We start from the raw sequence: 18,217 nt of genomic DNA on the forward strand, positions 1-18,217 counted from the left end.
TTCTGCGCCCCCCATGCCCCTTCCCTCCCCCCTCCCTTTCCAGCACACTGGACTTACCAGCTGCAGGCAGTTTTCCCTTCTGCCAGCTCTGCCCCTTGCTGCCTGGATGCTGTGCTGCAGCTGTGTGCAGCACAGGCATTTATCGGCCAAATTAGCCCCATCAGGCCGTTATACAATACAGTCAACTTTCTTTATATTGGTACGGATCTAATACCAGACCGATGTATCAGTGCACCTCTAATCTTTATAGTCCTAATTCTATAAATAAAGTACTTTAAGCAAACATATATGGAAATAGATGCTTAGGGCCTATCCTTACAGTTCAGTTAGTAAGGACAGAACAGGTATTACAGTAAGGGGATGCTTGTTGAAATTGTTATGTAAGCTAGAGCTGGGTAGTATGCAAATCAACATCATCCTCCTGATCTAGAGATAAGAACTTTGTTGCACAGGGATTTTTCTTGTCTGAAAGTGTGAGAATAAGTGAATAAACAATACAAAGTAAGAACCACTTCATCCACAAAGGACCTCATGCCATTGAAATTTTACAGATCACACAGTAAAAAGCTAGATTTTAAAGTTATATAAGCAGCTCAGCTCTACAGTATGTATAAAAATAGAATTTTTGAAGCAACATGGATATGTCTTTCATATTGAACTGTGTTAAGAATGTGATTGGACAGTTAGAAAATGAAAAAAAATGAATTAGTCATAATAATACATGTTTGCAAATTGGGGAAAGACTGGCATTATTACAGAGAAGGACTTTGGGTTTATAGTAGACCAGAAGCTAAATGAGCCAACAGCGTGCTGTTGTTGCAAAAGAAAGCCAGTGGTATGCTAGGTTGTGTTGAACAGGTGAGTCTCTTGCAAATCAAGTGAAATGATTCTTCTTTTCTGTTCAGCACTGTGGTAAGGCCTCACTTGTGTTGAGTTCTGGGCCTTACACTAAATGATTTGGGCCTGGAAGGCCAGACTTTTGAGGAAAGGCTGAATGAACTAAAGTTATTTAGTCTAGAGATGAGAAGATTTGGGGTGGGGGGTGGAATTTAGTAACTGTCTTCAAATACCTGACGGACAATTACAGAGAGGATGGTGATGGGCTTTTCCCTTTGTCTGTAGGGGAGAGGACTAGAAGCAATGGCCTCAAGCTGCAGCAGGGGAAATTTAGGTTGGAAATTAGGAGGAACTTTCTGACTATGCAGCTTTGACTATGTTCAAGCATTGGAACAGGCTACCTCAGGCATGGGCAATTATTTGGGCTGGAGGGCCACTTAAGGAGTTTTGGTGGACTCGGGGCAGGGACTACGGACCCATCCTTGTTCCCCCATCATGGCTATTTAAACTTCCCAGCATGGAGGGAGAGGGAGGGGAGATGCCAGTTGATTCTGTCTGGCCTCATCCTCCTCGCATCTACTTCCAGGGGTGCTGGATAGAGCAGGCAGGTGTGCGGGCTCTCCATGCAGATCAGCCTGTGACCCCTGTGGGCAGGGTGCACTTGGCTGGGGGGATGGGATGGGGCTGCGTGCAGGCGGAGAGCAGCGTCCAGGAGTGAGACGGGTGAGCGGGACTGGGGCTGGGATTGTGGGGTGGTGACAATGTGGGCCTGGGGCAGAGCCACAATACACTCTTTGCTTGTCCCATGCTGCAGTTTGTGAAATTATGATGAAAGCATGACAGATTTAGCTGAGATGAACTATAGAGCAGTAGTGTAAGTAGGAGATTATGTATGTTTGATACAAGGAACTCCAGAAGATATGTTAATGTTCAAACTGGCTACTATTTATAGAAGTTGAAATATTCTGCTCTGTGAATGTAAGGAGGTACTTTTTTGGTAACTACAGTCTGTTGTTGGCTAAGTTCAAGTGCATTCATTGTCTAAAGAACATCAAACATATGTCTAATCCAAATTAATTACTGGTAAATAAATTATTAAATTGAGAGGAAATTATTTCAGAATGGCTACTGAAAATAAAGAGCAAAAATAGCAGTAGAGTAAGAATAGTGTCATTTAATTTTTCTGAACATAAGATTATCTAGAGCTTCCAGGTTAGGAGTCTACATTTTGATGATAATTTGTAAAGTATGTTTGTACTAGGTTTGTATAGAAAGTGGAGTAAATTAGGTGTTGCAGGCAGCAGATGAGAGTTGTTGAGTGGCCACTAAACTCTCTGGAAACTGAAAGCTGCCTACATGTAGTTTACATTTCCTTTTTCTATCAGTTAGCTGAGTTTTCAGCAAATTCAGAAGAATGGAGGTTGCGATCATTTGGGTGCAGTTGAGGGCTGGGTTTTGATTTGGATGCTTCTTCACTCGGCTTTTTCTATACATACCCTAGTGTTACACCTGTATGAGTGCTTGCAATAATGCCACGCCAGTGAGGAATGCCTGCTGCCACTTACCCTCTCTCTGCTCTAACTGTGCAAGTAGAGATGACATTTAATACACAGTTGCTACTCTACACTGACTTTATTTAGTATTACTCCTACCAAGAGTGGAGATTTGGGTGAAGATTTAGAAGTTTAGGTACCTTATTTTGTTGTGTTGTTTTTTTTTTTTTTAAATGCTCCCCACCCCACCCCCAAATATCAGTACCAATTGATTCTTTCTCCCTTCAGGTTAGTGAGGATTAAATGCAACTTTTTCTTTTTTTTTTTTTTTGACAACACAGAGTCAGCAGTTGCCTAGGCATTCTAGGGTTTTGGGAATAGATATTACAAAGAAAACAGGAAGTGCTTACTTCCCCAGATTACCTATATTAAAATATACTTGCCAAATGAAAAAAATAAGAATCATTTCACAGTGCTACTTCAGTATTGTGGACTTCAAAACCTTGTTTATACTGAAATGATCTGTAACCATTATTTCAGTAATGGGACAACTGTAGCGGTATAAACTCCAGTGTACAGGGCTCAGGTGCTTTTTGCTATGTTATAATGAATGCCCATGACAAGGTGGCAAAAATTGCAAATCATAAAGCAGAAACTTGAGGATGATAGATTCTATAATCTTTGTTAAGTATTTGAGCAACACTTGTGTGCAGGTCAGTTTCCTGTGTATCAAGGATGCAAAGGCAGTCCATGATTTTAAAAAATAATAATTTAAAAGGTATAGGTTTTAGTACATACTACATACATTTGTTAAATAATGTTCTGAATATGAACAATTTTTTCCCCTCTTTGTTAAGGTTTAAACAGTAAGATGCACAGGAGAATAGACGTGAGATCAGGAAGGTGAAAATTAATGCATCATTTTTGAACACTCAGCAGAAGTAACTAAAGAACAGTATCAGGTGCACTTTGTGTAGCTTAGTGCACATTTTCATAGGAGGTATCAAGTGATATTGGAAGCAGTCTGTTGGATGACATTAAAAATTAGGTTAATAGTGGACCAGATATCACCTGATGTAAATCAGTTTGTATATTGAAGTAAATGTGACTGTGTTCTTTAATGTCCTTAATTCTCTAGGGATCTCAGTCTGGTGTTTCGTACAGAAACTAAGCTCTCTATTCATCGGCTAAGTAATGTGTTTTAGATGATGGCTTAATGCGGATAGAAGTGGTGGAGTACCTCCAGTCTTCTCAATGTATTGTATGCCTCTATCAGTAAGAGTGTAGGTCAGTCCCTAAGGTTGTTGGTAAAATTGTTTTTCTTTTTTTCGGTTTAGATTCCTTATTGATGCTTCCATTAGGTCAGCTCAGCTGATACTAATTATTGAAGGGGTGTTGCTTTAGGCAACAACTTATTCACTTAACATTGGAAAATTTTAGCTTAGTCCTGGTGTAGATAAGACCCAAGACTGTTCAATACTTGGTCTCTTCATAGGATTGCCAATACGAGACCAAAGGTAACAGTGAATTTGTGAATATGAAATCTTGGCAGCAAAGCCTTTGTTTCTATTATAGTAGATTTATTGGGGCATGGACATACTGAGAAACTCTGAAAATGGGTTTGATACTGAATTCATTAGTAACCTCTATGTTTATGAGATTTGTTGGTATCAAAGGTCAAACAAGAGTTGTCCCAGTCCTATTCAACAGCTTTTTCCTCGTGGTTTGGTTTGTATTACCAGGGAATTGCCAGTACCTTACAGGCTAGGAGATGTCAGATTTCAGATTCATGCATGACTGGCATGATTTCAATGGAAAATCAGAGATTAGCTTGCAGGAGAGAGGGAAGATTGCTGCTCAGGTATTTCATCCACACCATGATAAATAACGTAACACATACAATATATACGTAAGCAGAGAACAAGCATGCTTCCCAACTTAAAACTACAGACCAGTCTTGTGGCAGAGAAGAACATCAGCCAAGCTTATCCTCTCTATAAAAGTGATATTCATTAATAGTATATGATGTGGTTCTAGTTTATACTGAATAGCTTTAGCTGAATGGATTTTCTAACCCACTTTTTAAAAGTAGTAAGCAATCCAGCTATTGATATGTTTGCCTGAAAGATAAGATCTCCTCCAGGAAAAAGAGCTCAAATGACACCAATAATTAGAAACTTGGACACGGTTCAGATAACTTTGCAAAAATATTGGCACGTCCAGCAAAGATAATGGTGAATCCATATCCAGGAATTCAAGAGGAACTGTCAGTTAGTATGAAAAGCACCAATAGTAAAGTTATAGATAGTTCCTCTGTTCATTACAATTCAGTCCATGGGAGGCAGACTTTTCACCAGAATATTAAATGCATATTTAGATGTTTTGTTTTGTTTCATATCTTTGGTAATGATACTGAACAGCATAGGGTAAAAGACAAAAAGTTGCAGATTTTCATTATAAACACTCCACTTGTGACTAGGGACCTACTGAAGTTGTGATTCTGGGGAAACCATGAAATCAGACATCATCCACACAATCTGCAAAATAATAATAAACCTCCCCAAAACAAACAACCCCCTTGCCCTCCCCCAAAAGTAAAATGCCGTCTCCCCATTGGGAACCCACTGTGACCTGGCTTAAAGCCATGAGTGATTGGCAAATGCTTTGCAGAACTCAATTTGTCAGCGCTTTTACCTTCAGCAGAATTTGTGATTTCATGGGGGAAGTGGTTTGACAAAGCCATGCTGATGTTCCTAGTAATTCAGTTCTTGACTGAGAGCGCTACATATTCTTGTAGATGTAGATGATTGGTTAAGGCTAGCTGGCCTGCTGTCTGGTTCTTCCAGTTTTTTGCTTAGATTAGCTGAGTTAGGATAATTGTACAGCTTGATGATCGTTTCTATGAATTAAGTATTACTGGTTAATTGGCCTTCAGGTTCTGAAAAGGCAGTACTGTGAGAGCAGCTCCTGGTACTTAATAGTTGAAAAGTGAGTGGTAGTTGCACACAGGGAGAGTCTGTCTACATGTGATGCTACATTGCTGTAGCAATGCGCTCTGGTGACATAGCACTGATGGGCAAAAGCCATGGTGCTGTAGCTACATGGCCATAGCAATGCATTCCCTCATTATAGCGTGCTGCTACACCATCGTAACAGCTAAAAATAACCATATGCAACTGGCACAGCGCAGTACGGGCTGTTTCTGTGCCATCATTTAGTACTTGCTTCTAACAACGGTGCCGTACAGCCATGTGTATATGCGCCCACTACGAATCTTCAACCTTTGTATGTTGGCATGGCCAGGGTCCTCCCGGACTTGTCTGAAAGGCAATGCTGGTCTCTTGCCTTGTCCAGATTGAAAATTTGCTGATGATAAATACTGGTGCTAGCAGTTCTTGTTTACAAAATTTCTTAAATTTCTACTGTCACTTCTTCCCTGACATGCTTGTTCCAGCTAGTTCTAGGTAATAGAGAGAAGCAGATAATGTAGTCTGAAAATCTTAACCTTTTGTTTCTTCAGATTTTCTAGCCACATGCTTTACTGTGAAGGGTGCTTGCACAGTCTGATGTTTTTAGCCGTTGGTCAGGAGTGCTAATAATGCTTCCCAGTTTTTTGGTAATCCATTGCAGTGCTTTAAACTGAGCCAGGCAATCTTGACTATTTTGTGTAATGCAAATTTTGCCATCTTGGAGAGATGCCTGGAATGAACTTTTAACTTGCAGTAAGTAGACATTCAAAGGCCAAATATATTTCACCAAAAGTGGCACAATTTTTTTTATATCAAGCATTGTACATAACAGTTTCATATACTGATAAACTTAAGGTTTTAAGCACACTCTTTAACCTGATTAAGAGAGATTATCATAGGACTTCTAAAATAAATCAAATTGTGGTTAGGCATGCTACAGAAGAAAGCGTCAGGAGATCTTACCAAATAAAGTTTTTCTTTTATTGTTTTTCTTCTTTTTAAATAGACTAATATTTGATATTGAAATCTTTCTTACATTTCCTTCCTTACCTTTTTCTCCCCCATCTAGAGTTCATTATTGATTAGTTAAAGAGGACTTTTGAAGAGTGTGGGGTTTTTTTCTTTGAATGAAAAATTATCCAAATATATTTGTTGCAAGGGGAGAGAGAGTGTGACAAATGACTTGTTATTGACTGTTTTTAAGAAGCCACGCTCATCTTTCTTAAGAATATATATGTTGAGGACAAAAAGAAAAATGAAAAAAAAAAAATTGTAGTCACTGATAGGGTATACTTCAATTTCTAGTGTGAGCATATCATTTTTTTTTTGGATGCACAATCTTCTCAGACTTTCCTTTCTTGTTTATGGTAAACATCCCACTGCAACATGCTTATGTTTGCATGTCAGCCTTAATTTTGATCACACTGCTAAGAAATTTGAACCTATTGGCAATTTACAAGGACTGAAAAAGATGGGTAATGAAATAAAGCCTTAAGGCACCATGGAGAATTAGTGATTGCTTCACTGAGCAATTATGCAGTGAAACAAATAGTCATAAGCTAGAATGCGAGAGACAGGGCTGTATGAAAACTAGATTAAAACTCTGAGTTATGGCTTTACCTGGGTAAAAGGATCCTGCAATATGTGGTGCTAGTGCTTAAAAACATGTTTATTATTTTATAAGCAAATTAAATTAATTAGCAATGATTACTGCATTCCTCTAGTTGCTAGGTCCAAACCAAGCAATGTTCAAGGTATAACACACAGATTTTAGTCTAACAAGCCTTCCCACATCTCTTCAAGTTAGTATCTTGATGCATGTCAGGTCTAACTATGATTGATGAATAAACTGCTGATATGCAGATGTCTGTTAGCTTTATATTTATAAAATCCAGGCTTTTTGTTAGATATTTCAAAGATATATGACAATACAGCTATATCCTATAACCATTTAGCACAGTTTTTGGCATTTAGCATGGATTCAGTTGTGTATTGTGTAGCAGTGGAGATGTGCTGTAAATTCATACTCATTTGTCTTCCTCATGATTTGTGCATGTGCATAAAGATAGCCTAGAGCTGGGGTGACCTAGTCATGGTGTGCATGCTATACATGGCACGTGCAGCTGCTCTGTATGCCATGCAAGGGCCTGGGGCAGGGTTGCAAGTGAAGAGGGGTAGAATATGGGTGGGGCAGAGCCTGGGATTGGAGGGGTACATTGCGACCTGCTGTGTCTGTGCTGCCCTGTTTATCTTTACCCCTGTTTATCTGCTCATCTGTTCTGTGACAAAAGCAGCCTAGCCAGAGGAACAGGGCATAAACAACCCTAGGGTGCCACCAGGTTGGAAGTTGGGAGGTAGTGAGGAGTGGAGAGGAGAAGACTGAGCCATCCAGCCAGAAGGAGGGAGGGAGATGAGAGTGAAGCCCCACTGCCTGTCTGGAGGCAGAGGAGGGGAAGAACAGCTTCCTCAAGGGAGGGAAAGGGAGAACAGTTCTTAGTGCCTAGCTGAACAGAGGGGAGGGGGAGAGCAGCCCTGTGCAGTCCAGTGCAGGATACGAACGGCAGCACTCAGGTCTTTACCTCCCTGGTCCAGATAAGGCTGACCACCTTGCTTCCCTCTCCCTGCTCTTTGGCACTTGTCAACCCTGCACACGCACCTCTGGGTGTAGGGAGGGTTTTGCCCAAGTCACAAGCTTGTTTGTTACTCCTTTGCTTGGTCCCAGTCCATCCTCGCAGTCTCAGTCTGGCACCTACATACCTGCAGCAAGCTCGGAGTTGGGAGAACTCAGAGTGAGACCACCTGTCTCCTGCCACCTGGTCACCTTGCCACCTGTCATTGACCCCTTTGCCACCAGAAATGCAACTGGCACATCTCATGCAGCCTCATGTGCACTGGTGCTGCCTTTCACTAAGCCCTCTGTCCCAGGTGTCCCGTTATGCCCAGACCTGGGGTTCCAATGTCACTGTACCACGAGGAGTCCTCAGCCCTGCGGTACCCCATTGTGATACCAGGATCCGAGAATTCTTGGGGATACTGATCCCACTGTCCACTGAGGGTGCCAGCCAGCTGGGTCCTGAGTGTATGACTGGGAGGCAGGTTCACTAAGAGAGTTCCCACTGAAGGGACTGCCTAGTGATGAGGATGGAGGCTGCTCCAGGGGACCCCAGTGGTACCTCCTAGGCAGCCTCTGGTATACACAGTTGCCCAAGGGTACAAGTTCCCCTATCAATGTCATGGGCACTGAAGGTGCTATCTCATGAGATCCTGCAAATGCTAGAGTGTTACTTTGTCCCTGGGAATGGAGGCATCAGCTGGTAAAGAGCATATGTCACTGAAGTCAGCATCCTGTCCAGAGGGCAAGGCCCTGATTTTTCTTTCCCATGGGAAGTGTGAGCCCTCAACAGTAGTGTAAGTAGGGTGGGCCAAGTGGACCACTGCCTCAGGTGCCAACAGTAAGGAGGTGCTGGGATGCCCCAACTGGACATCTTTGCCATGGTAGTGACAGTGGGGACCTGTGCATTTGTGAGCAAGTAGAATGGTGCTCCCTCCACCCAGTGGGGTTCAAGTCTCTCTTCAGGGGAGACTTGCAGTATTATCCGCAATTGGCGGGGGGGAGCAAATGGGGCACTGGCTGTAGGGCGGTGGCTGCTGGAGTGGAGCTGACACTACTACAGTACAGCAGCAGGAGCATTCTCAGTGAGCTGCCTACATCGCTGGCCCCAAAGCTGTTGCTGAGCACATGGCAAACCCATCACTGAAAGTATCTTGACATAGCCTCACCAGGTGCCTCAACTGAAGCTATAGCAGGGTAAAGGTGTCTGTTACAGCTGTGGCCAGAAAATAACAAAGCTGTTGCAGCTGATAAGGGACATAGAATCCACCCCTCTATCCAGCCTTGAGATGCCATTGCCAAAGACACCAAGCATGAATTAGTGCAGAGCAGTGTTTTTTCCCCACCTCCTTATAATGTTTACAAGAATGCTTTTTATTCTTTTTAATTAACAGCCCAAAAGATGCAAGGCAATCAAATACGTGGCCAACCCATAGTACATGTGGCACAGATAGATGCTGTTTGTGGCATGAAAGCCCCACACTCTCAATGGAACAAAGGCAGTTGGGTTCAAGTCTCCAGTTAAGAAGTGGTAGTATGTTTTTGCAAGAGGAAGTATCACTGCCAAAAGCCAGGGTAATCCTTCCGTGGCCTTGCAGCTGTTGCCAAATAAAGGGCTTAGGATCCTCATTTGTTATATAAAAACTGCAATACTTGCAGGACCAGGGAAGATTTCACTTGGCTCTTGGTTGTGGCATCTCCTTTTTCAGCAGCATCCTACTACTGCTCTGCTCTGCTTGTCTAGAGACTTGAACCCCCCTGCCACCATTCTGGCACCCCAAGGCACAAGCTGTTAGGTGTGCCTCTGGGGGATCAATCAGAGTGGCACTTAGGGAGAAGAGAGGCTTAACTTGCAGCACTCTGTCAGAAAGGTTGGCTACCACTGCTTTAGAGTGTGCACAACTGAAATGTACATATACTGAATGCATGCAACTATTCTTTGCAAAATACTTAAGTGTTTTCAAATGGGTACACAAAATTAAGTATGTAACCTGCATAGATGAGTAAGTAGTTAGTTAAATACACATTTTTCAGACATCATTTCCAAGGTAATAGATTACTGGTTTATGTTGGTGTGCAGCTTGGGCTTCCTGTCTGCTGTAGTATCCTTCCAAATGGTTTTGACTCTTTCTTAAGCAGATTTTCAGTTTGTAAAGTTGTGATGTTTTAAAGCCACTGGATTCAGAACATTACTTTTTTCTCATATGGTTACAAAGGATTACATTTTTTCTCAAGCAGCATTTCCTTGTCCTTTGGATTGGAAAAGCTGTTTTTGTCTAGGAATTTATCAGTATGCTTAGCATGCATTTCCCTGGCAAGGGGCTGTAGGGCTTTTAAAAGCAGTAATTTATTTTGCCTTTAAACAGATTAACACAACTGATTTCCCGGAGGAGATGGTATATGATGATTTCCTCCTCTTCCCCTCCCTCCCCCCCTAGGTGTTGAATATTTCACAAGAAAGCTTTTATTTACAGGATTTACTAAATATTTACATTACTTTTTCTGTTTAATGAGAAGTCGATATAGATGAAGACTCTCCATATTGCCTCTTCTTTCTTAGCCTTTATTTGGGTCACCTTGCTCTTTGCTTATCTGTGGTTTTTACCTGGACTGTTACGAGGATTGATGATAACACAAAGTGAGTCCTTGTCTTCATGCTCAGAGCTTTGCAGTCACTTCTGGTCTGTGCAAGGTCACCCCTGGCAATATCATGAGTCTCCACATGGATGGTCAGTATGCGGTAGTCTTTAGAAGGATAAATTTCAGCATTTTTTCTGACTCTTCAGCTGTAGATTAACACAGGGGAACCATGTGGCCTCAGCTTCATAGGTTGATAAAGTAATATTTGGAGTGTTTGTCTTCTATTTGTCGTATATCTCATCCAATGCACCAAATGCCTTGATGGAAAATACGTAGGAGAGACCAAACAACAACTGTGCGCATCAGAATGAATGCATACCAGAAATCTATTAAAGACAAGAATACCCAGTTACCGGTGGGGGTACATTTCTCCCAAGAAAACCACTCTCTCTCCAATTTCTCAGTTCTAATCCTCAAAGGGAATTTACAAAACACTTTTCACACGAGTCTATGAACTTTACTTCATCAACCTCCTGGATACAAAAAATCATGGACTACATATAGACATTGGACTTATGACACATTATAACCTGCCTGACATCTGACTCCCCAGGTACCTCTCCAAAATTTACCAGCTACATTCATCCCCCTTCCCCCCACCCACTCCCAGCCTGTTTCTCACCCACTGACTCTTCAGTTTTCATCTTCACTGACTGCCTGTCTTGCATGCATACCAGCCTCTGGCTTCTTTACTACTTGTTCCATCCACGAAGAGCGTACACCAACTGCAGATGCTTCCTCAGCCTGATGAAGGGTATTTAAACCTGAAAGTTTGCTAAGAAGAATTTTTCCAAATATTTGAATTGGTCTAATAAAAGATACTGGATTTACCCAAAGAACCTTGTCTGTCTATGTCCTTAGACCAACATGGCTACAGCCTACACCCCTGTCTTCTATTTGACTTCTAATGCCCTGTCACAAGGACTTCTCTTCTCAGTGCCTAGCACAAAAGGATCCCAGTCCATGACAGACTAATAGATACTGTTGCAATAAAAGTAATATGGATGTGCTTTACTTCCTTATGTCCCTAGATTTTTGTTTCCCTTTTATTTCAGGCGGTCAAACACTGTCCTCCTCTACAATTGTAGCATTTTTTTCTGTTACAATATTTAAGCGTGTATTTTAAAATATTCATACTTGTTCATGATTTTAAACCAAATCAAAATTCAGATTTGAAGGGAACCAGTAACTATATATTATCTGCATTTCTTTTTTTTTTTCTTCTTTTTTGTGCAAGGGAAAGGGGGTGGCAGTTACTCTAATAGCTTTGTCTTGAAATAAAAATGTTGTGCGAAGATTTTTTTTTTTTAATGGAAGGAGAAAATGTGCTAGCTAGCCTTCATGTTCTTTCTTTCAGAAGTTGGAGAAACACTGATTTGAGCCATATCTTTTTTTGAATTTTAATATTAAGTGTCCCAGCCCTTTTGAGGGGGTAGACTTCTATAACTGGTTTCATTTTTGAGAGGTCTTTTTTTTCCTCCATGTGAAATTGACTGGAAATTTTCAGTGCAGCAGATGAGTGTTGGTGGTTCATAAACACTAGTAGGTGTTGTATGTATGTCATGGTGCTAAAATAGTATTCCTACCTTTTGAGATGCACAGCATTTATCAGCCTAGGAATTCTGTCAGTTTCTTATGTAGAGACAAAGTGAATGAATCGTGGAAGATAATTCTTCTTTTCAAAATTACAAAGTAATTGTTGTTATCCTAGGCTTCTCCTGAAAGTTGTGATCTATAGACTGTGATGTGCATAGTAGGGAAATTCAAAACAAAACAATACATAATATGGTTTCTCTGAATGTTTTCATTAAAGAGATGCTATCTCTGTATTACCCAGATTATTGTATATGAAGTTTCTCATAGACAACATGCAAATAGGCAAAATTGTACCTTTGGCAGGTAAGGGAAAAAGATGAAAATTGATCAAGTTCCTGAGAAATAAATTTACCAATTTGCAAGAGCAAAGCACCATTTTTGTTGAATTGGAATTAAGCATATAATATGATGTTAAACTGGGTATGACATTAAATTGCATCCAGCAGCCCTGGGTATGACGTTAAACTGAATCCAGCCATGGGACAGTTTTAACTGTTAGGGTAATAGTGAGATAAGTACACTCTAGCTACTGCAGTCTCTGGTTCACCCTTAGGCAAGGCGTTGCACCCATGAGCCTCATTGGATGAAGACACCTCAAAATGTTTGCATGGTTTTTGGGCAATATCTGATAGAGTGATGCTTGTGAAAATAAAGGCTAACCCTTTCAACACTGCCATAATACAAGTTTATGACAGCTGAAAGCGGGGAAGAGGACAATGATCATTTCTGTGAAGACCGTGATAAAGTGAAAAAGCAGTGCAAACCATAAGAAGTGGTCATAGTGATGGCAGATCTAAATGCAAAAGTTGGTTGTGAATGAGTGGATAATATTGGAAAGAAAAATTAAAGAGGAGAGAGATGGATTGATAGGTGTGTTGCAAATGATCAAGTTATTATAAATGCATGATTTTGAACACAGCCTGAGAAAAGGGTACACATGGAAAAGCCCTGGAGATTGTTAGAAACCAAATTCATTTAATCACCATCAAGGCTAGGGACAGACCTTCAAAAGCCTGAGCCTGAATTGATTCAATCTTTGCAGGTTAGTATAACCTGTTTAGGCTGAACCAGTTTGTAACCAGACAGACATTCTCTCTGGACTGAGGAAATTCAGGCACATGCCTGCAGTGGCTCAGGCTAGAGGAGATGCTAGAGAAGCCCTACCTTCCCTTGTATAGCCTGGAGCTGAGGGGGGGCATGGCTAGGCCCCGCAGGAAGTTCTGATTAGGGAAGTCTGCCTGCACCATCCCAGACCTTTCCCTGCTTGCTGCTCAAGGCACGGGAGTGTTGCCAGACCCCAGTCCTCTGATAGCGCTCTGAGGAAAGTGGGGAGGGTGCAGTGCATGCATCCATTGATGATGCAGAGATTTTCAATCTCCCTCCCTGCGTCTTCATACGGTCTGCAGCAAATGGACAGGCAAGCAAGCCAGCGGGGGTGGGGGGTGTTGATAACAGTGTTTCTCACCTGATCAGCAAAACAATAGCCTCTCTACATTACTTCAAACTCTTCTTAAACAGCTTACCAGCTGACCTGTTGATTAGCACCAAACAGTGCTAAGTGGTCACTGTTTTGTCTGCCTGTCCCAATGAAATTGGAGAGACACACGTCTACATTAACTAGCATACCACATGTCTAGGGTCCATGGGGCTGGGGTCCCTGCTGTGGGAGATGGCAGAGGGGGATTTCCTGCTTGAGCAGCAAGCAGTGAGGAAGGATAGAGTGGGGGAGTCAGGCAAACCCTGCTGTGCCTTCAAGTCTCTGCCGGAGCTCCAGCCAGGGACAGACATTGCATAAGATGGTTTGAACCATATCAGTTAAGTCTGATACTACATTCAACCAGCTTTATCTCAAACTGGTTGCAGCTGTTTTCAAACTGGTTTATGTGCACTTTACATCTTTTCTGTTACTGGTTTAAACCAGTTTCTGATCACTTAAGCCGGCTTATGTGTAATGTCTGTCCCTAGCTCAAGAGAAGATTCAGGAATGCAGCTCAACAATTGAAAGCTTACCCAGGTGCTGACTCTGGGAGTGATCATGTACCTGTAATATGCACCATCAAGATAAGTTGAGGAAACTTAAGAAAATAAAAATAACAAAGAAGCTTGATTATTCAACTCTAATGGAAAAAGATCTGATTAAAGAAAGATACACAGTTGCAGTCAAAAAAACATTTTCAGAAATTTGAAGGAAATATGTCAAACTGGGAAATGGTCAAAGATGCACTACTTGAAACAGCCAAGGAAGTTATTCCATCAAAAGTATGGCAAAAGAAACAGAAATGAATGACTGAAGAAATCCTTGAACATATGGAAGAAAGATGAAAACCTGTGGTATGAAAGTATAAGAAACTGGACAAAAGAATTTGATCAAGGTGCAATGAAGAAAAGGAACAGTGGCTTAATGAAAATAAGCCACAGAGATAGAGAAACAAAAGGTAAAGTTGTTACCTCGGTGTATAGGGATATCAAAGACATCACAGGCAGAGGAGGATATACTGCTAGGGGATCTATAAAAACCAAGAATGGTGATGTAATTATGGAATGAGAACAAGTATTGAAAAGATGGACAGAGTATATTGAATAGTAAGTCCATGATGGCTGAGAAGAAAAGCCATCTATTAGGAAGAACATGAATGGTTTGAAAATTCTTGAGTCAGATGTACAAACAGTTATCAACCAAATAAAGACCAATAAGGCTATATGACCAGATGAGATTACAGTAGAGCAAATAAAATATTTGGAAGAGTTTAGTATAGAAAAGTTAACAACTGTTACCAGTGAGATTTATGAAAATGGAGAAATACCTGAGGACCTCAGTAAATTGATCTTTATTGCACTCCCCTAAAAATAAGGAGTCATTGAATGTAAACTCCATTGAACCATCAGTTTAATGAATCATATGATCCTATTAAAAGTTATGATGAGAGCTAGAAGTAGAATAAGACCAGAGATTGCTTAAGTTCAGTATAGTTTTGCTGAAGATCGTGGTACCAGAAATGCTTTCTTCGTGGTACAAATGCTTTTGGAGAGGGTAATAGAAATGAGGAAAGACCTTTTCTTGTGTTCTATTTATTGTACCAAAGCTTTTGATAGTCAAGCATGAGGAGTTAATGAAAATGCTGGAAGAATTGGATATTGATGGTAAAGACTTGAGAATTTTAAGAAACTTCTTTTGAGACCAAACTGCAGCAGTGCAGATCGAAAACTAAGTGATTTGCATCCAAACTGAGGGGCGTGAGGCAAAGCTGTTTTTTCACTTGACTTGTTCAACTTGTAGAGTGAGAAAATACTGAAGGAGCTTGAGGATTGACCAAAGCTGATCATTGGTGGACAGAATTTGAACAACTTGCATTATGCTGATGACACAGTCTTAACAGCTGATTCAGAAGAGACGCTGCAAGGAATTTTAGATAAAATTGTTAGTGAAAGCAAGAAGAAGGGTCTGAGTATCAACTGTAGAAAAATGGAATGCATTGCAATTACAAAAAAGATCATTCTGGTATGCAACATCGAAGTGGCAAAGGAACAGATAAGGCAAGTCAATAAATTTAACTACTTGGGAAGCTGGATAACTGACCATGAAATGTGATCATGAAACAAAACGGAGCATAGGGATGGCAAAAGATGCATTTCTGAAAATGAAAATGATACAAATAGTAAAATTTGTATTGGGACGAAGTTGAGTTTTGGATTACTGTTATACCAGTCCTCATGTTTGAATCAGAATGTTGGACAATATCGCCAGATATGGACAAGAGAGTTGAAGTACTTGAGATGTGGCTCTTAAGCCGCATCTTGAAGATAGGTTGGATAAGTCGCGCTTCAAATGAAGATATTTTGTGAAGAGCAGGCTGCAGGAGGAAGCTGCTGATTAACATCAGAAAGAGACAGTTGGAGTTTCTCCGACACATTATGAGGAAAGAGGAAATTGAAAGCATGGTCATAACTGGAAAGATTGAAGGAAGAAGAGATCGTGGAAGACAGAGGTTAACTTGTCAAGAGTCTATCTACACTGGAAATTCTGTATGCCTCAAAAAGAAGGGATCTGTGGAAGACCGTGGTTGCCAACATCCTGTATGGATATGGTACAGAGACAGACTGAGAGAGAGAGATTCACCTTAGTGCTGTTCTTTAGAGTGTAACATGACTCGTGAAGTGATGCATGGGTATATATACAAGATGGGAATATAGTAATACAAACTGTATTGTAATGTCATTGCACTTTAAATTTATGGCATATGTGTTGGCAGTAGGACAGCAGCTTAGTACATGGCAATATCTCGTTTGAGGGGAAATGGAATGATGAGAAAATAATTGCATAAATTGTATATTTATTTCCAATTCTCTCCCACCCAAAACCAGGCTCTTCACCAGTCTTTTAAATGATACTTGGTTCTTACAGGTCAATGCTCGTGTGCTACCGACTTGATTGTTGCTAGGTTACATACTTATGAAGATAGTACTTATGCCACTGTATTTTATATGCAAGGTACCTTGATTTTTAGTTCTGTCTATTCATACTCTTTTTTTGTCTTCAGAACTATTTTGCTTTTAAAGTTTGTATGAAGAAAAAGCACTGATATCCACTGGGTCTGAGTAACTTTTTTCTCAAGACATATACTATTTGTTTTAAAAGGCCATTCCTTTCACTGTTTGGTAATTGATGAGTTAAAGTTCCAATGTTCTTTTTAAAAAAATGGCATTATCAAAAACTAAGGGTTGCTGCAGCAGTTTTTTGAAATCTTCACTCACCTGATAATACTGATTTTTTTTTTTTTTTTTTTTTTCTTTCTGTTGATTAAAACGATTTATGTTGTCCCTGGAGGAGTATATTTTGAGCACTTTAACATTTTATTACTCTATTATTATCTTAAGTGGATTAAGTGATTTTGGCCAATTCAATTATTTTACAAAGGAAATGAAGAGATATTTAATGGGAATTCAGTGATCTAATTCAACCATCTAAGATGGTCTGCTTTCTTTCATACATTTACCTTTTGTTTTGGCAATTCTATTAATAGTGGACTTAAAAAGATTTTTATGTGGCAGTTGACTGTGGGAATCATGGGCTCAATCCAACCTGTGACCAAGATAACAAAAATGTTCTTGCTCTGTAGTTGGTCCTAGTTATGTGCAATAGGATAACAGAAATAAAAAGGGGAAATTCTGTTAGTTCCCAGTCTTCACCTTTTTTTCGCTGTTTAAGAAATGATGCACTTGAAAAATAATTTTCCTATCCAGAAATTTTAATAGAGTACTCAACTTTCATATAAACTATTTTAAGTCTCTTTCAGTTTTCCTAGCATTACAAATTTGTGAAGGAAATTTTAGTTGAGAAATTGTGAAAATAAGATTAGAAGGATTAAATGGAATATAGTGTAAATTAAAAAAAAAAATTAGACAATGCATCTACCGACCTAATATACTGTCTTTTGCCGGAGCTCAGATGTGTGTTTAATTGGACGACTTTATGCATAGAGGGCTGAGGGCCTGTGCGGCTTAGGCGGTAAGATAGGAGTGCTTTCACTTCTGTGCTAAATCTGTCCTGAGGCCTTAAGTGGACCCAGTTTGCTAATCCCATTTTAGGCTCAGTCGCACCAGAAATTCTGAATGTAATTTGTCACTATCTGGAGTCTCGCATGAGAAACAGCATGGTGTTTGAAATGCCCTCCTTCCCAAGGGAAGGGTAATCTCTATTACCCATCCCTCTCTCCCAGTCAGGCTTGGAAGTCATTGACGGGCTATTGATGAGGCAGTACACAGTGCAACTGTGTGTCACATCTTAGTCTGAGAGTATTGAAGAGAGGTCAGTGTTTAGTGCCAGTGCCTGGGTCTTTACAAGGGCTAAATAGTCTCTCTCCCCTCAAAATATTCCTCTGAGGCCCAGATAGAATTCCTGCTTTGGTTGAGGTCTATAACTTACACTCTGTTATTTCTAACCCAAATAAGTCTCCGATCCATCCTGTTAGTAACTTGTACAGCATTTTTCTCATAGTTTTTAGTACATTTGCACAGAGGTATCACCGTTGTAGTTTTTGTCTAACGTGTCTAGTATTTTACAGAATTCTTTC

At 40.4% G+C, this 18,217-nt stretch overlaps 1 protein-coding gene across 1 annotated transcript in view; it reads left to right on the forward strand.

Annotated features, from left to right (window-relative positions):
• LOC102376991 (arf-GAP with GTPase, ANK repeat and PH domain-containing protein 1-like) overlaps window positions 1–18,217 on the forward strand; it is a 224,827-nt gene that overhangs the window by 192,133 nt on the left and 14,477 nt on the right. The window lies entirely within an intron of this gene.

This window comes from Alligator sinensis, unplaced genomic scaffold (assembly GCF_000455745.1).
Source record: "Alligator sinensis unplaced genomic scaffold, ASM45574v1 scaffold205_1, whole genome shotgun sequence".
NCBI classification, from domain to species: Eukaryota; Metazoa; Chordata; order Crocodylia; family Alligatoridae; genus Alligator; species Alligator sinensis.